The 23,579-nt window shown below is 42.0% G+C and overlaps 1 protein-coding gene and 1 pseudogene across 6 annotated transcripts in view; one reads left to right on the top strand and one right to left on the bottom strand.

Annotated features, from left to right (window-relative positions):
• The first annotated feature begins 923 nt into the window (after nt 1–923).
• The window catches only part of ADD2 (adducin 2), a 104,092-nt gene continuing 81,436 nt past the window's right edge, over nt 924–23,579 (top strand). For 2 of the 6 annotated variants that reach the window (XM_042981668.1, XM_042981663.1), the window contains exon 1: nt 1,769–1,831. The gene's annotated coding sequence lies outside the window, so the exon portion shown is untranslated. Of the gene's footprint in view, nt 1,211–1,681; nt 1,832–23,579 lie in introns of those variants that run through there. The other 4 variants (XM_042981669.1, XM_042981667.1, XM_042981665.1 and 1 more) reach the window with 4 other exon arrangements.
• On the bottom strand, nt 19,767–20,386 carry LOC102957394 (annotated as a pseudogene).

Genomic DNA, 23,579 nt, shown 5'->3' with positions numbered 1-23,579 from the left:
ATGGTGCCCTGGAACCTACAGGGAGCAAAGGGGCCATGAACTGGTTGGGGAAAATGACCAGGGGGCTTTTCTGGAAACCATACTTGCCCTGCATTCACATTTTTAAAAACAGAGTAAATGCTGATTGGGGGAGCTGGTGAGATTATGCGGGTCTAAAGTCCCAAGCAACCACTTGATATGCCTACTCTGAGGGCATATTGAGAAACACTGTCAGAAAGTAGAAGTGGGAGATGCCTTAGGTACACTGTCATTTTACAGAGTAAATGCCCAGAAAGGTTAAGTGACTTCATCAAGGTCACACAGCTAGTTATTGGCAGGTCTGAAACTGTAACCAAGTATTCTGTTCTCCATCCCCTTCCCCATTCACTGAACACCTGTTCCCTCTGGGATGAGGAGAGGGGGCGAGAGGAGGAAGTAATGAGAATTGGAAGGAGCTGGGCTCACAGTTCCAGAGAGTAGCACAACAAAAATTTTGCTCTAGTTGAAAATGGAGCTGGCAGAGGGATAATTTTGGCTCAGAATTCAAATGGTCAACAATTGCTATTAAAATCGCTAATAGTTAATTTTCTAAAGGCAGATGTCCTTCCCAGACAACAAATATTCCAGCTGCAAGACTTTTTTCTTTTATTAATCCCAGGGAGGATACATCCTTTAAGGGAGTTCACATTTCAGATTTTCTTCCTAGCTCTTGGCTCTTGCGGGCACTTGGTGGTGCCGGAGTGGACGTGAGCAGAGGCCGGGCGGCGGGACTGCGGCAGCGCGGGCGGCGCGCGCTGCGGGTGGGGGCACTGCAGCACCGCGGCCCTGGGGCAGCCGGGCAGTGGCCCGCTAGAGGGGGCGCTGTGGGCGCCGCCAAGCGTCCTTTTGTCAGCTCACTCGGCCAGGAGAGCTCTCATTTCCTCCCAGCCTCGTGCGGGAAATGGATTTAATTCTGACGGCAGGGCTGTAAGGGACGAGCGGGAACGAAAGCCTTTTGTCAAGGAGTAGCAGCCTCTGTCGTCTGTAATTACCACTGACGCGGAGAAGCTGCATTGCTGGTGGAATTCCAGGCAGCTCTGACAAGTGTGGGGCTGCAGGATGGGAAGAAAACATTGCTCTGCAGATTAGCTGGGTGCATTAAGCAGACACTCAAAAGACAACAACAACAACAACAAAGCAAAACAACAGCCCACAGTGGAAGACCAGGAATGGATAAGATGCCGTGCAGGAGGTAAGCCCGTCTTGGCAATGAGTACCATGGCTTTTGCCTTGGTTTTGTTTCTTTTAATGGAATTTGAGACCCCTACAGCATCCCTCCACCGTGAGAGAGCTGGTTGGTCCAGATTGGTGAGCGTCTGCTAGTGTGGGTGTCTGCGATTCACCCTTCCCGGCGGCTGTGTGTTTCATGCCTAAAGGTTTCTGTTGACGATGTAACGTTGGAGGTTGTTTGGAAAGCGGGGCTAACTGGCGTTGGCCTCTGCATGAGGATGGTTGGATGCCCTCGCTCCGAGCGCCACGCCTGACAGGTGGGGCTTTCTTCTGGGGTCCGGGCTGGCGGGTGGCAAGCGTTGTTGCCTCGCGGGGGCCGCCCCTCCCTTCCCTTCCTGCTCAGCCGACGCCCTCCCGGGGAGCCGTGCGGGGTGCTCGGCGGGCTGGGCGCGTTCCCCCGGGCGTAGCTAAGGCTCGAGGCGGGGCATTGTGCCGCAGCTGCGGGGCCAGCAGGCGCGGTGTCGGTGTCGGCAGCCGCCTGCATTTGGAGCAGGGGAGCTGGCACGTGAGTGGGCCCCATTGGACTTGGATTTTTGTGCGACTCCACCACTTTGGAGGGATAAAAAGCCACTGCCCCCAAGAGGTCTTGCCAGTCTGTTCCTCCTCTCTTAGCTTCCATCTTCCCTCCCCTCTCTTTTTTCTGCCTTCCCTCTCCTCCCGCCTCCGGGTTGGAGGCCACCCTGGCTCGGGGAGGTGGGGGTGGAGTGGGGAGGATGGGGAGCGTCTGCCAGTTTTGAAATCGCGACCACTGAGCTACCAGGTGTTGGGGGGTAGGGCGGGGCATACTGCTTTAGGATGCCGATCAGGCGCTCTGTCTAGCCTATTGTCTTGCTTTTTCTCCCCCTTCCTTTTCTTCTGTAATCTCCACCCCTTCCCAAAGAGAAAGAGAAAGACAGAAAGCCCCAGGAGAGAGAGAGAGGGAGACAGAAGGGAAGGGGGGGGGGGAGGGAAGCCCCAGCCCACACCCTATCAAATTCTTTTAAAAATTGTTATGTATCTGTGACATATGATTATTACCCATCTGTTTCTTTACACCCACTCTTCCCTCTTGCTGTTTGTCGTCTAAGGTTCAACTGACTCAAATGAGCCTTATAAATAATAGAAATCAAGTCTCAGTTTGTTAAATGGACATCTTGTGCTTCCTGACTAAGCCCCAAGGAGGGGTTGGTCTGATGCCCTGATGGGAGGAAGTGACCGGAGAGGGCAGACCCACCTCCTTTCACGCCTAGTGTGTGGGTCTAGTTGAGGTACATGGGATGCATGTTTAACTTGTGCAGCAAGGGGTGTCTTTGTTAAATGGATTTAAACATTGGATTTCATTTTTGAGAAATGAAAAATGGTCCACATATGAAGTGAAAGTACTTTAAAAGAGTGAGAGCAGAGCAGAAACTGAAGTTTCAGACTTGCAAGTCACTCCAGCCGCAAGCCTATGAATAGCACATGATACAGACTTTACAAAGGGGTTTAGACTGTTGGATATTTGGATTATAGCATTCTACCTTCATTCTGTAAGGTGATCAGACTTTTGTCAGTGCATATGGACCAAGATCATGCCCAGCCCTGCCTCCCTGTCTCTCCCTGCTGCTCATCTCCCCACCCCCAATAGCAAACCTTTTATTATTAGAATTTCAATATATTTTGGAGAACCACTAGAGATAAATCATTCCTTGATCCCAAATCCATACATTTTTGTGGCAAGCCGTTTATTCTTTCTTGTCCAATTGCCTAGCCTTATTAGAAATCTGCCTGTTACATTCAGAATATACAACACTGCCTGAAATGACGCACTACATGTTGTTTCTAGTCTTGGGTTGAATTTGCCTTAAATGTTAGTAAGGTGCTGGAATTAGCAAATTACAGCTATTCTTAAGAGCCTACAGGTGATCAAATATGTTTGTTGGGAGAAAGTTTAGTGTTAAGGCTTTAAATATGTATATATATGTATATATATAAAAGACTTCAATAAATATATTTATCACAAGAACTTTAAGACCATTTACAGGCCTTCATAAATCATAGCAAGGGAGACTAACTTAGAAGTAAATGAGAAAGAAAAAACAAGACTAAGGGTAGAGGTATAAAATGGTATTAAGAATGAAGCTAATACAAAAATACAAGCATGAGACCCGCTACACTTGCTAAGCGGGGAAATAAATCCAGCACTAAACTTTCGAGCATTTCATGGAAAAAGGGGATCTGACCAATCCATGGTTCATATGTTCTATTTATTCATTGATTCATTCACTCATTTGTTCACTTAACACTCAGGACTTACTATGTGCCAGGCTCTGTGCAAGGTGCAAGGACAGACACGGTCTCTGCTCTGACAGCAGTTACAGATGATTGCAAGGAACTGACATTCATCAGAAAACCTTGTATATATACACGAATGTATAATTACAAATAGTGCTGAGGGCTGTGCAGAAAAAGCATGAAACAAAATGTCCCATATCTAGAACATAAAACACAGAAACTTGTTAAGCACAACAATTCTTGATTCTAAGAGCAGAAAGGAACTTCTTGCAAATATTACAGTGTTTGGAATGATGTCTTCAATCATGTCCTTGTCAGCCACAAGGAGGTTTTCATACCGCTGTTTTTATAGTGTTCCTTGGTGTGCACTCATATTACTTCTTGGGGCTCTCAGACCCCTGGAGTTCTGAGAATATATACATTTTGAGGGATCTGTGTCTTTTCTAAAATTAGCAGTTTTACTTCAGTGATAATATTTTTGTAATGTTTATTATATAATTTAAGAGAGAGAGACAGAGCATGAGCAGAGGAAGGCAGAGAGAGAGACACACAGAATCTGAAGCAGGCTTCAGGCTCTGAGCGGTCAGCACAAGGCCTGACACGGGGCTCGAACTCACGAACAATGAGATCATGAACTGAGCCAAAGTCGGACGCTTAACCGACTAAGCCACCCAGTTGCCTCTTCAGTGATAATCTTAACAATAAAAATGTGTTCTGGATTATCTTGATGGCAACCCCAAAACCCATGGTGGGGCCTGTGTTTGCCTCTGCATCTTCCCATGTGAACCAGGGGCAGGCCTGGTAGCTCAGGTCATGAGGCAGCGAGGAGTTTAATTAGAGGCACATGGAGAGAAGGGTGAGCCCACACAGGGCACAGGCTTGTCAAACTCAAAGGAACAACTCCTGGGACCAGGAGTTGGCAAGGAATGATGCTCTCATGCTGGTTCCGCCCTCATATGGACTGGGCTGTAGCCATTTATTAGCAGCAGGTGTTGTAGTGAAAACACAATGACAGAGTTGCTGTTGCTGATTTCAGCAATAATTGGGTTAGATCTGTATGCAATACAGATTTAGTGACCTGTGATAACTACCTTATGTCCAAAACAATGAGACAGGTAACTAGGCATAATGATTGGGTGGAGCCAGACTGACTTCTAATTCGCTTTTCTACTTACTAGCTGTGAAACCTGGGCAAATAACTCAACCTCTCTGTTTCTCAGTTTCTTCTTTTGATAATATGGAGATAAAGATGTGGTATTAATTTCATAGTGATATCACAAGGATTAGAGCTATTATATGTGAAAGACTGGTAAAGTCTTCAGTAAAGTTCAATAAATGTTAGCAATTATTATTATCTTTATTAGTATGAAATGGCACCCACTTAGGTGGGTGGTTTTTAGCAGAATTTTAAATTATGATACCTGATTATCTTAAAGTAGCAAACACATTTTTCAGGTTATCAATATTGTTTTGCACACATGCTTTAGGAGTTGTCTGCATTGGTATCGTTGAAGCCAGGATTCAGATAGTGGTAACATGTAGTAACTGGGCCTGAGACTAGATCTTTCTGTTAAGCCCCAAATGGTGTTTTAATCTTAGCAAAACAATATTATCTGTTGTATAAAGTTAATTTTATTAATTTGACATTTTAAAGTTTGATAATTACATGTGCTTGTAAATTGGCTTTGGTATTTTAGTTATATAACTAGCTATTAATGCCTAGGTGTTTAGAACTGGTCTTTATGTGTGCACATATTTAATAAAAGTGATGTAGGTCAACCCTGGGTCCATGGAAATATTTCTCTTCAAAAGAGATAATTGTTTAGTTTAAGCATTTTGCACTGTGTGCAAGGACACACCCAAGATTCTTGGAATAGAATTTTCACTCTCTAGAAGAGAGATTGCAGCCCTAATATTTGACTCTATATACCTTGACTGCCATAGTTTTAGCCTGAAATAATTTTAAGACAGTAATACCAAAAACTGCCTCTGTTTTCAACAACAACAACAGCAGCAAAGTCCCCCAAACTCAAAAAGCACCTATGGAATGGCAAGCTTCCAGCAAAGATTCATCCAGGCCTATCTTCCATGATAAACTACATGTGAGAGGTTTGCCAATGTTATTGAATGAGGTGAAAAGAAAGTCTATTCTCTGTGCACTACAATGTTGGATTGTATAGATTAAAACAAGTTTATTGATTATATTCAAGTCTATTTTTATTTTTCTTTGTACCTAAGTGATCTGTCAAAGATTACAAGAAATATGTCCGTCTCCTACTATAATTGTGTTTTTGATAGCTTTCCTTTTGATGTATACATATCATAGACATATGCATTTATATTGTATTATGTTACACACAGGTTATATTTGATGCAGTATTACTTAGGGCCCTGATGGCTTTCCTGGGATGGGGGACATTTAGTGCTAAAACCAGGACATGCCAAGCAAAGGAAGACAGATCTATTTTAGTTGTAGAGAGGAGGGAGATAACAAACAGTGGGCCCAGATTCTTCAAGGACTCTCCAGAAGACATGGCAGAGATGGTGCCAGCCAACGTCAACCAGCCCATGATTCAATAAGGGGCACTCCCCAGAAAAAGGAATGTTCTCTCAGCTGAATCCTAGAATAATACTCAGGCTCAAAGCACCAAACCTGAGTGGGCTATGGTGTGGTCTGGGAGAGCATGGGGGTATTAAAAGACTCTAAGAACTTTATCAGCACCTTCCACTTTGGGTATCTGGCCCCCCCCCCAATCTTGATTTGTGCTGAGGGAGCCTCCGATAAAGTGGGGTTTTAACATAGCCAGCTTCAAGCCATATCAGTTCTACTCACCCCAACAGGTATAGCTGAAAATAAAGTTAAATAAGTACATAAATAAATGTCATCTGGCCCAGCAGTAAATATCTCTAATGTACTTGGATGTCACCCCACAAGCAACCTGGGTGAGACCCAGAGGCTAGGGAATTTAGGATGTGGTTGCCAGAGAACAAATATCAGTGCTCCATATGATATCTGGAATGGTCTTCCCTGAGCCAAGCCTTGAAGTGGATGAAAAAAACTTACCAAGCCAAGTAGCAAATGCCTCTGGCTTTTATGAGTGACAGCCCTAAGGATCATTTGACATCCTCTACCCCATGCACCGCCCCCCCCAACACATGCAGACAGCTGATTGAACCAGGTGTGGACTTGTGAGGACTTGGGATCTCAGAGCTGGTGGCCATATTAGGCCAAATAAGAGAGGGAGTCAGGGTGAGGAGGCCAAAAAAGAAAAAAAAGAGAGAAAGAGAGAAGCCAAACCCAAAACAAAACAACAAACCAAAACAGACATGATGCAATGATAGTGATAGGTCATCCCCCTACTTCCCGCGCCAATTTAGAGAAGAAGCCACTTGGTTTTCCTGAGGTGGCCACAGCGATTCCAGTTCTAGCAGCTTCCATGAGGCCCAGCTAGATATTGGTTCCTATGTTGATGAGGTTGCCTTCCATCTTGCCTGGGCTAGTTTGCTTGGGTTTGTGTTTTATCAGCCACACTGCTCCTGGGTAGAACTTTGGGTTACTCCAGAGCCTCCCATTTGTCTTCCCTACGAGCCTCCCATTTGTCTTCCCTACATCCAACTTGAACTCCATCAATCCACAGTGATCTTGCTGAAACAAAGCAAATCTCAACATTACTTTCAGGATAAAGCCCAAATTCCTTGCTTAGATCTGCTTTACATCTTCTTCCTTCATACTCCACATCCTAGGTAGGCTGACCAAGCATCTTTCTGGACATGCCCCTTCTCCACAGCTCCCCACCAGCTTCCACATCTTTCTCATCCTCTTTCCTCCACCTTACATGCCCCCCCACTTTGTATCTGGCAAGTTGCTTCTTTCAGAAAGCCAACCAAATAGACAAACTTCTAGCAAGCCTGATTAAGATAAAAACAATAATACTAGAAATGATATATGTAACAAAGCAGAGAAGATTTGAAATCATAACACTATGCATTATTATATCCTAACATGAAAATCTTGATGAAGTGGACGTTTTCACAGAACATATGAGCCACCACTATTTCAGAAATCGAATGTCATGTTTCTGGATGGGAAGAGTTGATATTGCAAAGATGCCGTTTCTTCACAGGTTCTGCCACATGGATGGCAGCCTTCCCAGTAACCAGAAGTGATGCAGATTTCTTCCTATTTTTCTATTCCTTTGATTATTTTCTGTGGAATTTTGGAAGGGTTACTTAACTGCATATACTCCATTGCAAATCATTGTATTGAAGGGAAGGTCAATATGTGTGCATTTGAATGTCATTTATAAACTGTTTTTCTCGAAGAGCAAGTGAAGTTATTTAACTTTGAAATGCAAAGGGACTTTATGAAGACAGAATTTCACTTAACAAGGGACATGATTTTCAGCCCATATTTTATTATGAATTTCGTTATGTTTGCTTTCTTTACTCAGCATGGAGTCCATATAAGAATCTCTTGACTTTTGATTTTAAAAATTTATGGTGAAAAGATACTCGAAAAGTGAGGGCATGTACAGTTCTTTCTTCCTCTACTGTGTCAGATGGCAGAGCATCCATACAGATGATCTCAACAGTCCTTTATTTAGAATTTATTCGTCTTCCCTCTTAGCACCACATTTCTCTTAGATCTTTCCAACACCCTCATTTGTGTCCCAAATTAGCTACATCTGTTACCATAGTTATGCAGCTTAACCCATTCCATGCTTGTTCGTGCTGTGCTGTGCTGTGCATGAGACTTCCTTTCTTGCGTTTCCATAAGTCGTACTGTTAGTTTTCTTTCTTCTTCTCCTTCCCCCCGCCTTTTAAACTGTTTTTAAGGCAATGCATATGCATAGTTAATAAATCAGACAGGACCGAAGGGCTTCTAACAGAAAGCAACAATCCCTGCCCCACCCCAAATCCTTATCTACATAACGGCAAACTGCTTTTAGCTGTGTTTCCCATTCTGCTGTAGTTCCCTCTGTATCTCAAAATAATATGCATACACTGCTGTTTCTGAATTTATCAACTTCAATCATCGTCTAGTGATCTTCTGCCATGAAAGTCAAGGATGTAATTTATTTACATCATGCCTACATCTCCTCACTGTCTTTCTCTCGTCATCCCTGCTGCTCCAGACAATGCATTTATTAAAATCTGATTTTTCACTCCATGGACTATTGACTAGGTCATTTGACTCTCTACTGTGTATAACATAAGGCTATTACCACCGCCTCTTCTTGCCCTGCTTCCTCCTTCCCTCTAGCTTCCCTTTACTTTTGCATTATCAAAGTTGATAAAATATTCATTCTGTTCCATGGCCATAGTTGCTATCTATGATTTGTCTATAATTATGGTGATTCTAAAAGCTGAAAACTTTTAAACTGTTCATTAACTGGGTTGATATTGTTCACTGCACAATAAGTAATATGCTAGGATTTCATATCCTTTTCAGGGGATATTCCAGCCTTTGGGCCCCTAGGTGGCAAACACAGAGTGACCCTGGGGACACCATCACCACCACAGCTGCCCTGGTTCACCCCCTGTAGGGTGCAGTTTCTGTAAGACCCCTCCAGATCCCTCTGAGATACAGAGGGATCTATAGCTGAGCGCTTGGCCAGGGCCGTGTCCTGTGACTGAGCACAGGAGAAGCGGCTGGTGGGGGGGCCTGCTGCTCCACGGAGATGTGCAGTTTGCACCCCTTTATTCAGTCTCTTTTTTCTTCCTGCCCTTTATCATGCCTGCCATATCAGAGTATAGGACACCTTCAAGGCTCTGCCACAGATCATCTGCTTCCTTGGCTCCAGCATCCTCTGCCTGAAATTTGGGCTGAGGCTTCTTTTGCTTCAAACATTAGTCACCAGTTCTCCATCTGCTTTTTGTCCTCCAGAAAGTTGTTGAAATCTCTCCTCTGATAACCACCTGCTTTTACTTCATCATTGTAGGGTTGTGCATTTTTCTTCCCTTATGATCAATTTAACTGGAGACTTAGGAGAGAGAGAGGAACATAGGGATAGGTGGGATTAGGCCTGCCATCTTGAATTAGAAGCCACAGTCATTAGTTTTCATCAAGCCATGCATGGTAGCAATAGAATAAACTAGTGGCAATGACATGATTTAAATTCAAACTCTAGTGAAGTTTGCTCTTCTTTGTTGTGAAAACGACTTCAGATGTGTGCAGTACGTATCAGCTCAATTCCAGTATCTTCTTACATCTAGAATAGTGCAGAAATACGGAAGCATCCTTCTACTCCACTCTAAAATGAATGACTCTTAGCTTATGTACAGTTCTAACAAGCTCAGTTGTTTCTATTCAGAAAAGGGCAAATGGCAAATTAGAAGGGTTTGGCTAATAGTCTAAAAGAGCTCGGGATAAAATGAGGGCTAAGAGAAGACAGAAGCTTCTCTAGGGACCCTGGGTTGTAGTTATTGCCCAGGTGCTAGGGAGATCATATGTCAGAGTTGCCAGTACTCGATTTAGATACAGAAAGTTAGTGAACTCACTAACAGTGTGCATCCTCCAGGGAAAGGGACTGCTAGCTTTTTTTTTAAACCTGGTTGAGAAGGAAGGATTTGTGGGTACCAAAGGTTCTTTGTTCAGAAAGTAAATCTGGAGTTATGATGGACAAGAAGTTTCAGTTGCCTCTATGTTTCCATCGAATTTGGAGATTATTGCTTCATTTTTCAGCCTTAGCAATGATCATTGAGACAGAACACAGTCTGGGGGCTCCTGCTTTATATATCTTAACTGTTAAAGTTGCAAGCTGTGAAAACTGTTGCCAACTGTTTGAAGCCTGTACTTGTTATACTGAATATCTATCAAGATTAAGGATGTCAAAGAATTAAAATCTGCTTTTCAAAGTGTATTATATTTATGGATCAAATGATAACACCGTCTATGATTTATCTCAAAATCTTTTTTATTGGGAGATGAGTGGATTGGGATGGACTACAAATTGCTAATTGTTGAGGTTGGGTATAATCTGTTATCTAAACTGGCACTTTTTAGAGTGAACGGAGGTGCTCTTAATAATCACACTGGAACAAGAGGCATGGCCCAGACACTCAGGAAAATTGTAATCTACTCTGAAGCTAGGTGATGGTTACTTGGAGTTCATTATATAGAATGCTCTCTAATTTTGCATATTTTCAAATTTTTCCATAATTAAAAATTTCTACTGTTTTATACTCTTTGCTGTTTTATTAAGATTGGAGACTTTCATCTTAACCATGATGTTAAACATTAGTTAACTTCAAATACAAAATGAAAATAGCTAGAGAGTATTGTTAAAGGACAAATCTATTAATTTATAATAATGGGATAAAAATCCATAGATTCTGCAACTGGGACATCCAGGAAGCAATACTTAATTAAGTAGACAATGTTATAAAGCAGATCTCTAGCTTATTTATGCAAAGGAGCCTTGTTTCCATTGCTGAGTCGGGTTCATCAGGATTTTATGGATGGGTGGGTGCATCCCCAGAAAGGTCAAGTCTGTTGGGAAATGAGGAGCAAAGCCAAGAAAGCAGCGTTTCTATTTGCGGAGCAAGTCTACATGCTGATCTATAACTATCTTGGTGTCTCTCCTATTTGAGGTTCTCCGTTATCTTTTACCTGCTAAAATAGTCTTTCAGAGTTAGAGTTTGAGAAAGAAGGTCTCCAGTCTCGTTTTGTAATTACCATGGTATGTCATCCCACAGTTTACTGGTATTTTTGCTTCTGTGCCTGTAAGGTGGTATGGCTGAGGTACGTGGATGAGGCAGCAAGGGTGGGCTCTTTCAGGATGAGTCATTTTGTTTCTGCCAATAAGAGGGCCCAGGTGGTTGTGGATTTGGGGTGAGGTCCTTTTGCCCTGTTCAAGGAGGGCTGAGATGAATGACTGCCCAACTCCCAGATGGTACCCTGACAGGAGTATGAGGCAAGGTAGTATATAAATATGGGCTTTTTCAAGGCTAGAGTGCTGCTTCTGTAGGATCAGAAACCAGTTCTGTAAAAATGATTTGTTCTGATGCTGTTTGTGTTGCTAGTATAATTTACATAATTTACTTTTGTGTCCCCTGTATTATGCAAAAGAAGGTGACTTTTTAATTTATTTGCTGTGCTTTTTAAAGTCAAGCTTATTGAGCTATAATAAACATCATATAGTACAATTCACTATTCTTAGATGTATTGTTCTATGAATTTTGACAAATATAGACATTCATGTAACAACCACCACAATCAAGATAGAATAAATTTCCCATGTGCCCCTTTGTAGTAAATCTCCGCCATCCACCCATGGCCCTTGATAACCACCCATCTGGTTTTGCCTTATCCAGAATGTCCAATAAATGGGATCATGCAGTGTAGTCTTTTGTGTCCAACTTCTTTCACTTTGTATAATCTTTTTGAGATTAATCCATGTTGTTACAAATATTAACAGTTTATTTCTTTTGATTGCTGCGTAATATTTCTTTGGATGGCTATACCAGTTTCTTTAGCTATCTACCCGTTAAAAGACATTTGGGTTGTTTCCAGTTTTTGATGATTATGAATAAAGCCACTGTACATATTGCCTTACGGATTTTTGTGTATTTCCATTCTTTCGGGTAAATAAGTACCTAGGAGTGGGATTCCATCGTAGTATGGTAAGTGTATTCTTAACTTTATAAGAAACTGCCAAACTGGTTCTAAAATGTACCCCATTTTGCATCCCCACCAGCAATGTATGAGTTCTAGTTGCTCTAAACTTGGTATTGCTAGTTTGTTTTTTTAAATTCTAGCTATTATGATAGATATGGGTAGTATCTCATTGTGGTGTTAATTTGCATTTCCCTAATGTCAATGACTCCGAGCATCTTTTCATGTGCTTGAATGCCACAGTATCTTTTTGGTTGTTTCTTGTCTTTTAAATGTCTGCAAGTTTCTGCCATTCTAACAAACAGGGGAAGGGATATTTCTTTAGTCTCAAAGGGGGAGCAGAAGCATAATGGGGGTGGAGAGGAGCCATATGGGGGGATGTAGGGAGAGTTGCCTAAGAGGAAGGTAATATGGAAGGGCTGGAGGGGGTGAAGTCAGGAGCTAGGGTATCTCATCCTTCCCTCCTACCCAGGCTGCTTCTTGAGCTCTTCCCTGGAAGATTTTGTGGTTTACATTATGAGTAACTACCCCCTTAGGAACTGATGGAGGAAAGGAGGAAAACAGCTATAATATTGATCCTTTTTTTTTTTTTTAATCCAAGTACTGGTCTTTATACATTTAGTTCAGTAAATATTTCTTTAAAATAGATGTTTGGCCCGGATCACCCCTTCTGTTAATTTTTGGGCAGAAGGGAAAGGAGAGTTACATAAACGTTCAAGAAAATGTATTTAAATTTTTTTTTAACGTTTATTCATTTTTGAGACAGAGAGACAGAGCATGAATGGGGGAAGGTCAGAGAGAGAGGGAGACACAGAATCTGAAACAGGCTCCAGGCTCTGAGCTGTCAGTACAGAGCCCGATGCGGGGCTCGAACTCACAGACCGCGAGATCATGACCTGAGCCGAAGTCGGACGCCCAACCGACTGAGCCACCCAGGCGCCCCAAGAAAATGTATTTAAATTTGATTGATATAGGGACTCAAAGAGATATTTGTATACCCATGTTCATAGAAGCATTTTCACAATAGCTAAAACACAGAAGCAACTCAAGTGGCCATAAATGGATGAATGGACAAGGAAAACATGGTGTGTGTGTGTGTGTATATATATATATATATATATATATATATATATATATATATATATATACATACAGATATATATACAGGTATATATACAGATATATATATATCTGTATATATATATACAGATATATATATACAGATATATATATATATACATATATATATATATATATGAATTCTGACATATACTGTAATAAGGATGAACCTTGAGGATATCACTAAATGAAATAAGCCAGTCGCAGGAAGACAAATACACTATGGTTTCACTTATATGAGGTACTTAGAGTAGTCAAAATCATAGAAACAAAGTAACATGGTGGTAGCCAGGGTCTGGGTGGGGGAAATTTTCTAATGCCTTAATGTTTAATGGGTATAGAGTTCCAGTTTTACAAGATGAAAAGAGATCTAGAGATGTGATGGTTACACAACATTATGAATGGATGGTACACTTAAAAATGATTAAGATGGTTGGGGCACCTGGGTGGCTCAGTGGGTTAAGCGTCTGACTTCAGCTCAAGTCATGATCTCACAGTTTGTGAGTTCAAGCCCCGTGTCGGGCTCTGTGCTAACAGCTCAGAGCTTGGAGCCTGCTTTAAATTCTGTGTCTCCCTCTGTCTCTGTCATTCCCCAACTCACACTGTCTCTCTCTGTCTCTCAAAAAAGGAATAAATGTTCAAAAAAATTTTTTTAAATGGTTGAGATAATAAATTTTATGCTATGTACATTTTATAGCAATAAAAATGTTTAATGTGATTGAGGTATATTAGCAACAATGAATAATTTATCACAGTAGTAGGTAAATTTATTATGGTTTGACTATGAGTATCAATTAGTCAGTTGACAAGTGTTTACTTAACACCCTCTATGTCCATCTACTGTTCCAAGTGCTGGGCATGCCTCTGTGAACTAGGAGATTACATTCTAGTAAGAGAGAAGAGGCCAATGTGGGTATTTGAGGAGAGGTGAGAAAGTAGGAAACAATCTCCTTGAAGAGTCTACACCAAGGAAGGGCAGGCTGTTTGGTAATATTTAGAAATAATTTGAAAGGGTGTAGAGAGAGTTTTGAAATAAGTCTAGTTTGCACAGCTGTGTGCAAAGGTCAACTATTCAGATGTATACTGGAAGCAAGGCCTTATAGCATTTGACCAAAGGTAGGGCTCTTTGAGGTGAGAACAGCGGAGGAGAATGGAAAAGAGGAATTTGAGGTATTTTGCAAGGGGATTATTACCTAGTGGAGCTAGTTAATGTAAGCAAGATAAGGAAGAATGTGAAGAGTGGAGTTTGAGGCTAGATAGTGAAAAAATGAGCAGACGTTCACAGAGACATTGGAGAATCAGAGTAGATGGGCTAGAAGGAGATGGTCAAGGAGGAGGATGTAAAATCCAGATGTTGGAAATGGTGCACTTATTGGCGGCAGCAAGATCTAGGGTATATAACCATGGGAGTAGATGACTGAGACTGGGGTAGAAGGAGACATGGCTGGCATGAGAGGCCAAGGAAATGTGAGGCTGGGTGTTGGGTGTATCACCGCATGGGAGTGAATGTTGAAGTCATCAGGAATCAGAAGGCCTAGTGACCCAGGGGAAGATGGTGAAGTCATCCGTGAGTGAGGGGAATGACCAAGAAAGAGTGATGGAGGATAGCCACAAGGGGGCTGATGGGAAGTCTGTCCAGTTGGGAGCCGTGGGCTTCCAAGTAGATGGAAGTGGCCGTAGGTTGTACAGAGGCTATCTACACTGTGCCAAGGCCCTGAGTATGTGGGATGTGTGCTGTGAGAGAACAGTGAGCTCAGAGGAGAGTGAGCCTTTGGATTTTTTATTTTTGGATCACAGAAATGGGCTTCATGTAGCTGGATTAGGGAATCCTGCAAAGAATTATGGGATTGTTCAATGAGCTTGGCTTCCAAGGAGGAAGGAAGGTAACCAAGGAGGCATTAGTGACTTTGGGCTTGTTCAAAACTCAATTAAAGGCAATTAACAGTATATGGTGTTGTTTATGAAAGTGCTAGTCTCATGAGAGATCTCCTAGTAGTTCTTGGGGCATTGTGAGAAGAGAAGGAAAACTTCCTTTCTTGAAACATCTTGTGTTTTCATGTCATTAATTCCTGCATTACCCCCAGCCATGCATCTCATGGAGGGGACAGAAGCCTTCTGTCCTTCCATATCACCATCTTCCTGTGGCTCTGAGATGACTCCTTTGTCTAGGCTTGCTCTGCTGATGGTGACCTTTAACATAATAAACTGCCACAGGAAAAATAAGGATTGACGGAGAAGATGTACTTTTTCATAATTCATGCTTACACATTAGAAGAGGACATTTGAGGGGGGCGGGGAATGAAGCATGTTATAGGAAAGTGTGGGTTTTCTTCAATGCCTGGCCAAAAATCTCAAAAAAGTACTCTGTACTACGTGGTAATCCTGAGACATTCACTTTCCCACTCTCCAAAATGAGTATTTCACTCCTCTTTTAAAAAAAATATCCTCTCCTCCCACTCCCATACATCTTGCTAGGTGCCTCCAATTTCATTGAAAGACAGAAGCAATGAGCTGAGTGGTCCTGCTTTTATTAGGCACCATCCTTTCTCTGGGATCTGGGCCCCCTTTCCTCGTACCTTCTCAAAACCACCACTCCAGAAATTGGTCATTCTTTTTTCTGCATTGTCAGCTCCTCCCTACCCCCCCCCCCCGCCCCGCCTTTCAACATCCCCATTGGCATTCAGGCATGCTCTAGTATCTCCTACCCTAAGTACCCCTGCTACTACCCCATTTCTCTCTTTTATGTTCTCAGCAAAACTCCTTGCAAGAACTGCCTTGCTCACTGCCTCACTTTCTCTTCCCCACTGTCTACACATGGGCTTTTGTCCCCTCTCTGCTACTGAGGCTGCTCTTGTCAAGGTCATTAGTGACCTCCTTATTGCCAAGTCTAATGGTCTCTTCTCTATTCTTATCTTACTGACCTATCAGCAGCTGTCAACACAGTGGACCTCTTCTTGAAACATTTTGTTGTCTGGCTTTCTGGTACCCTTCACTCTCCTGGTTTTCCCTTGCCTCACTGGATGTTTCTCTTTCTTCCTCTGTGGAGTTCCATTTACCTCTACTAGACCTCTGAATGTGGGAGAGTCCCATGACTCTACCCTGGGCCCCCTATTCTCGCTTCCCCCAGGGGAGCTTTTCCAGGCCTTAGCTTTAGGTTCTGGTCTAAAGCTACATCTGGTCTCTTTTTTCTGAGAACTCTAGCTTAGTGCTACTTAGTCTTTATTGTGCATACAGATCACTTGGGAATCTTGTTAAAATGCACACTCTGGTTCCAATGATCTGAGGTAGGGCTTAAGATTCTATATTTCCAACAAGTTCCTGGGTGATGCTGAGGCTGCTGGTCTTGGGATCTTATTTTGAATGGTGCTGAGCAGTGAGTGAGGCTACAGACTTGTATTCCCAACTGCCTCCTTGACGTTTCTACATGGATGTCTTACAGGTAACTCAGATCAAGCCTAACAACCCTAGCAGAGTCTTAATTTCTTTCCTCAAACCCACTTTTTTCTGTATTACATTATCCTCCCAGTTGTTCATACCAAAAATCTTGGAATTTTTCTTGGTCTCTCTATTTTCTTCACTTTCCCATCCAATCTATCAGCAAATTCAATTGGCTTAATTTTCTAAAACATATCCCAAATCTTTCACTTGGCTCCATCATAATAGTAGTAGCTAAAATTTATTGAGCACTTTCTACATATCAGGCTGTGTTAATGATTTGTTATAGACTGAATGTTAATGCCTCTCCAGAATTCATACATTGAAATCTAATCCCTAATACAATGGTATTTGGAGGTGGCGCCTTTGGAGATGATTAAGTCATGAGGGCTCTGCAATAATGAGATTAATGACATTATAAAAGAGATCTCAGAGGGGTGCCTGGGTGGCTCAGTTGGTTAAGCATCTGACTTTGGCTCGGTCATGATCTCATGATTTGTGGGTTCAGGCCCCGCTTCGGGCTCTTTGCTGACAGCATGGAACCTGGAGCCTGCTTCAGATTCTGTGTCTCCCTCTCTCTCTGCCCCTCCCCTACTCGTTCATTCTCTCTCTCTCTCTCTCTCTCTCTCTCTCTCTCTCTCTCTCAAAAATGAACATTTAAAAAATAAATAAATAAAAGAGACCTCAGAGATCTCCCTTGCCCCTTCTGCTATGTGAGGACAGTGAGAAGACAGTGGTCTATAAACTGGAAAGCAGGCTCTCACCAGACACCAAATCTGCTGGTGCCTTGATCTTGGACTTCCCGGCCTCCAGAACTGTGAGAAATAAATCTCTGTTGTTTATAAGTTACCCAGCCTATAGTATTTTGTTATGGCAACTTGGGCTAAGACAGTGCTGTGTTTTTGTATTTATTATTAAAACTCTAATCGCAACAATTGTATAAGGTCAAGTATTATTAATCTCATTATTTAGATGAGGAAAACTTATTTCTAGGTAATGCTACATAGATGAACAGTTTAAAAACCCAATTTACTCTTTTGGTTTATTTTTCTCCTTTGTTGTAAATATGGTTGTCAGTAGGGCTATTGATATACTTAGAGAATTATGGAGATGTTATTTTAAGGTTTTGGTGTCCTTGCTAAGCACAAATTATATTGCAAATGTCCATAAGTCAACGTCCAATTCTGTGCATCTTACAGAATTTATAGTCTCTTTTGCATTCTCAAACCATTTTTGGCAAGGGCTATATGCATTTAAAATGCTAAAAATATTAGTGTCTGATAATTATAATATTGTGATGCACCTTACAAAGACATTGTGTCTTGTGCATCCTTGTGCAAAGCAGGGATTCTTTATTTTCACCCCTGAATTTCTGGTAACCTATAGGATACATTGACAACACAACCTTCGGGCTCCAAGATGTATTCCTTTCCTAAACTTACTCTGTGTTGGTCAGTTTCAAGAGTATTGCGCTGTGTTGTTTTTCACCCTTACAACCTATGATGACAAGTAGCTGGGGTTCAGGAAAAAGCAGCCTACATGGTCTGCTAGACCATGGTCTTATAGATGGAAAGTAGTGCATATGAAGAAAGTCTCAAGGATGTGGGGTTGTTTAGACTGGAGAGTAGGTTGAGCTCTTTGCTACACTGTTAGTGTTAAAGGAAATTCTTAGTAAACTTGTTGGTAAAATACAGACATCTTTTGTAATGGGAGTAATTTACTTAGCTTTATTTTTTTTTTTATCATTTTTTAAAAGTTTATTTGAGAGGGAGAGAGCAGGGGAGGGTCAGAGAGAGACGAGGAGAAAGAATCCCAAGCAGGCCTCATACTGTCAGTGCAGAGACCAACGTGGAGCTTGAACTTACGCACCGTGAGATCATGACCTGAGCTGAAGTCAAGAGTTGGGTGCTTAACTGACTGAGCTACTGAGGTGCCCCAATTTAGTTAGCTTTATAAGTGTGAGTTTCTCTTGAGGGTGGGAAAAGGAGATACACAGTCATCATTATCCTGGTAATTAGTATTACGCCTTTCTCTAGAGAACCAGTCCTCTCTAAGAACGTCCAATATGCCAAGGCAAACATTACACCAAGCATAACACTTCAGTCTTTTCTCTTGTTCAGTTATAATATCCTAGGAAGTAATATTCTTGCATATAAATGAACTCAGGAAAGCTCTAAAAGGAGCCCCAACCATTAGCAAGGGGCTGCAATTCTTTATTTCTGAGAAACATGCATCAGATGTTCCTATATATGAGAAATGCTCCCACTGGAATTCTGGCATGTCAAAGCAGAAGGAGCCAGGCAGACCCTCCAGTCCACCCCTGGAGTTCTAGAGAGCACACAGATGAAACCGAGAGAAGACAAGACTCTGACCCAAGGTGAGGCCATAATTACTGGCAAATCCAGGGTTGCTGAAAAGTTGTTCTTCAGGATTTTCTGTCCATCCGTCCTCCCTCCCTTCAAAAAAAAAAAAAAATTGTATTAGAAGCATTCAGAATGTCAACAAAATAGCTACAACTTTTTTTTTTTTTTGCAATTACAGAGTGGTACTCAGTTAATACAACAACAGTTTTTTAATGTTTATTTATTTTTGAGAGATAAAGAGAGAACAGGGGAGGGCCAGAGACAGAAGGAGACACAGAATCTGAAGCAGGCTCCAGGTTCTGACCTGTTAGCATAGAGCCCAATGCAGGGATGGAACCCATGAACCATGAGATCATGACCTGAGCTGATGTCAGACACTTAACCAACTGAGCCACTCAGGCGCCCCAAGAACAACAATTATTTTGTATAAACTGCATCAGACTACCATCGCCATATATAACTAATTAATGCTATGCACCAACAGGAACCTGCTTTCAATTTCCATGCCAGTTTACAACCCCCATACCGACCAGGCAAAGTTAGTGGCTATTGAAGATACCACCAGGATAGGTCTACCTGAAGACACATTCGGTAGTGTGTTAACTATACAAAAAAAAAAAAAAAAAAAAGACCCTGTACAGTTTAAAAACAAATATTACACAGTCTTACATTCCAGTTTTTTTCTTTAAAAGGAGTGAGCTGTGTACAGGAAGGGGGAGGGGTTAAATGTTTTATAGACCAGAACAAAAAACTACGCCGGGATGAACTTGTTCATCTTCTTCATCTTCCTCTCTTATCTTCCTTGTCTTCCATCTTTTTCTTGCTTTTTTTCAGCCCTGACGACTCCCTTTTTTGCTGTGTCAGGCTTTCCTTTGGCTCAGTATGCAGCAATAGTCTTTTTATATTTTTCCTTCAGCTTAGCAGCCTTCTTTTCATAAGGATGCGTGTTCTCTGCGGCAGCGTTATTCCACACCTCTCCAGTTTCTTTGCGGCATCACCAACGGATAGGCCAGGATATTCTCCTTTGGTTTTTGGGTGATACTCAGAACCAAACAAGAAAAAGGCCGAAGGAGGCTTCTTAGGTGCATTGGGATCCTTGAACTTCTTTTTTGTTTCTTCTTTAGAGGGGGATGTAAGTTTTCATTTACTCTTTTATAACGGGCTTTGTCTGCCTTTACCAGGTCTTCACATTTTCCTTTCTTTTGAGCACATGGGCCTCCACCTCTCTGAGCACTCCTTAGAAAATTCTGAGCTGACTGAAGCATCTAGGTGATTCTTCCTGTGCTCCTCTCTGCAAGTTTGCATATGATGACATTTTGCCTCTGGGCTTCTTAGGATCTCCTTTGCCCATGTTTAATTATTTTCCTCAATGTGGCAGAGCCTCCCAGTACCCGTCTGGCTCTCACTTGCCCCAGTGCTGCCTCTGTGGAGCTTAGGGTACTGCGGTGGCTGTCCAGGACCTTTCTTTCTAAATGTCAACTTCTCCCTTTTTTAATGTTACAGTTTTCAAGATCCTATTTGGTTTCAAGGGAAAAAGACAGGAAGAATGTAAGTTCCTTGTAAGAATCTTAAATATGGTAAAGGAGACGGGTGGGGCTGAGCCAGGCCTCCACCCATGTTGACGCTTCATCCTCATCCTGGACACAGAGACAAATTTACAATGATTTAAACTTTATTACAATTACAGCATCACAAAGCATATTAGTTCCCTAGGGCTGCCTTAACAAAGTACTACAAACTGGATGGCTTACAACTGTAGATGTATTTGTTCATAGTTCTGGAGGGTAGACATCTGGAATCAAGGTTTCCATTGGGCCGTGCTCCTTCTGGAGGTTGTAAAGGAAGAATCCTTCCTTGCCTGTTCCTGACTTCTGGTGGTTAGCAGCAGTCTTTGGTATCCTTGGCTTGCAGCCACATGACTCCAATCTCTGCCCCCATCATCACATAGGCTTCTCCTCTGTGCCTGTGTGTCCTCTGTGTTTCTTTATACCCAAATCTCCCTCTCCTTATAAAGTCCCCCATCGTTGGATTTAGGGCCCATCCTAATCCACTATGAATTATTCTTAATTTTCTACAAATACCCTATTGCTAAATAAGGTCACATTCACAGGTTCCAGGGAGACATGAATTTCAGGGAGATAACTATTCAACCCAGTATGCAAAGTTACAATGTTTTAACTTTTTCTAAGAATTTATATTTGTATTGCTCTAGAAAGGCATGTTTTTTTCTTAGTTCAGGAGAGAGAGAGAAATGCACCTGAAACACTGCTTTCCAATGTATATCTGGTAAAACACTATTCTCAAGAAATGTAACATGAAATAAAAGTTTCCATGGTCAAGAGAATTTGAGGACCCTGTATTCTACCCCCTCTTGAAGCATCATCAGGTACCTAGGACAGAAAATGTTGAGAAAGGTCCTGTAACAAGCACCTGTGTTTATCCTTCCAATTTCAAAGTGATATTGGACAGGAAACACTTCTGTCTGTGTGTCTATATTGATTAAGGGTTGCCTCCACTTCATGAAACAGAAACCCAACCACAGTAGCTTAGTCCAATAGGGATTTATTCCCTTACCTAGAAAGTTCCAAAGTCAGAGTCTGGGATTTACACAGTAGCTCATTATGGCACCAGTAGACTGGGCTCCTTCTATCTCTCTGCTCTGATGTATTCAGTGGGATTCTTTCTCTTGAAAGTTTGCAAACCAGATACTCCATTTCTTATCTCTCAACTACCTTCTATTCAGAGAGGAGGAGGAAGTGGTGAGGGAGAAGGAGTAGCATTTCTATCAGGAAATTAGAGCTTCCAAAAAATTCCCAGCAGATTGATACTTGCACGTTATTGACTAGGACTGTATCATATGGTTGCTTCTAGCTTCAGGGAATGCTGAGAAATGTAGATTTTGGGTTTTTTTAATAAAGTTTATTTTTGAGAGAGAAAGAGAGTGGGGAAGGGTGGGGGGAGAGAGAGAGAGAGAGAGAGAGAGAGAGAGAGAAAATGAATGCCAAATAGGCTCCACACTGGCAGCTCAGAGCCTGATGTGGGGCTTGAACTCATGAACCATGAGATCCTGACCTGAGCCGAAACCAAGAGTCGGCCACCTACTGACTGAGCCACTCAGGTGCCCCAGAAACACAGGTTTTTTGTTGGACACATTGTATGTTGGACAAAATTGAGATTCTGTTAGGAAGGAAGAAAGGGAGGTGATATTGTCTAGGCAGCTGGCCATGACTGCCACATACACAATTTCCTATGGCATTAGTGACCAAGAGATCACCCTTGTTAAAAAAATGTGTCCACATGATAGAATGTTTTCTGTAGAGTTCCAGGGTTTTTGCACCAGCCTCCAAGTTTAATCCTACCAAACATTTTAGCTCAGTTCAACCAAAGAAGTTTGAAGTGCTCATACTTGTATGGCTCAATGCTACCCTAAGTACCTTTTAAATTATTTAATGGCTTGATATGTGCTTACATTCCTAAGCTAATTTCATCTTCTTTAATGTGCTCTAATGGTATTTGGAGCTTCCCTCCCTATAACCCCAAATCCCTTAAATATATAGCTGCCAGGTTTAGAGTAATAGAGTAATACATTAGGAATGCATTGTGGAAGCATCGCTGTTTCTTCTGGTCAACATTTAAAGCAGTGAAAAGAGAGGCTCCCACCTTCTCAGAGACGATGGATGCTGCCTTGTGACTTAGGAGAGCCTTGTCAATGCCAGAGTCCTCAATGATCACTGTTGTGGTCACATATTCAAATCACCAGTGGATCTAAAACGCATTCCTCCATTCCCAGGTAGGACCTGCAAAGAAGAGCCTACTAGGAGAAGGAGCCAAAAGGGTCTCATTCTGTCTTTGGTTCTCCCCTTTTACTTTGTGTGATCAGGGAAAGCACACAGGCCAGGGGAAGGAAAGCTCATTAGTGCAGCATAGCCTAGCTTAACCTGAAGAATACAGCAGACAATAATGTCAAAGAGAAAGATCCAGAGACATAAACAGATTCCAAAAAAGGTTTCCTTTTGATCTCTGAATATGTGACATTTTTAAAAAATGTTTATTTATTTTAAGAGAGAGAGAGAGCGAGCAGGAGAGGGGCAGAGAGAGAATCCCAAACAGGTTCCATGCTCTCAGCACAGAGCCTGATGCAGGGCTTGAACCCGTAGACCACAAGATCATGACCTGAGCCGAAATCAAGAGTCAGATGCTTGACCGACTGAGCCACCCAGGCACCCCAAATATGTGACATTTCTAATCTTACTTCTGGAGATAGGTGAGGAGGAGGAAAGGGCCCACAGGATAAAGCAATCAGGTCATCAAACCTGAGAATAGGAATGTGCTTTGCAAGTGAGTGCTTAGTGGCCTGGGGAAAACAATCATGGAAACTGAGCTATTCTCCATTCTCTGCTATGTATATAAGGTCTTTCCTTCATTCTGGGTGCAGGTAATCAACCTGGGATGTCAAAACACCTGTTTTTCCTTTCAGCAAAAACATGTCAAGATTTTTAAAAACCTTTAAAACATTATGCCATTATATGTTTCTTTTTTTTAAT

This window comes from Panthera tigris, chromosome A3, assembly GCF_018350195.1.
Source record: "Panthera tigris isolate Pti1 chromosome A3, P.tigris_Pti1_mat1.1, whole genome shotgun sequence".
Taxonomy (NCBI): domain Eukaryota; kingdom Metazoa; phylum Chordata; class Mammalia; order Carnivora; family Felidae; genus Panthera; species Panthera tigris.
The sequence above is the reverse complement of the archived record's forward strand: the minus strand, read 5'-3'. Positions and strand labels throughout refer to the sequence as shown.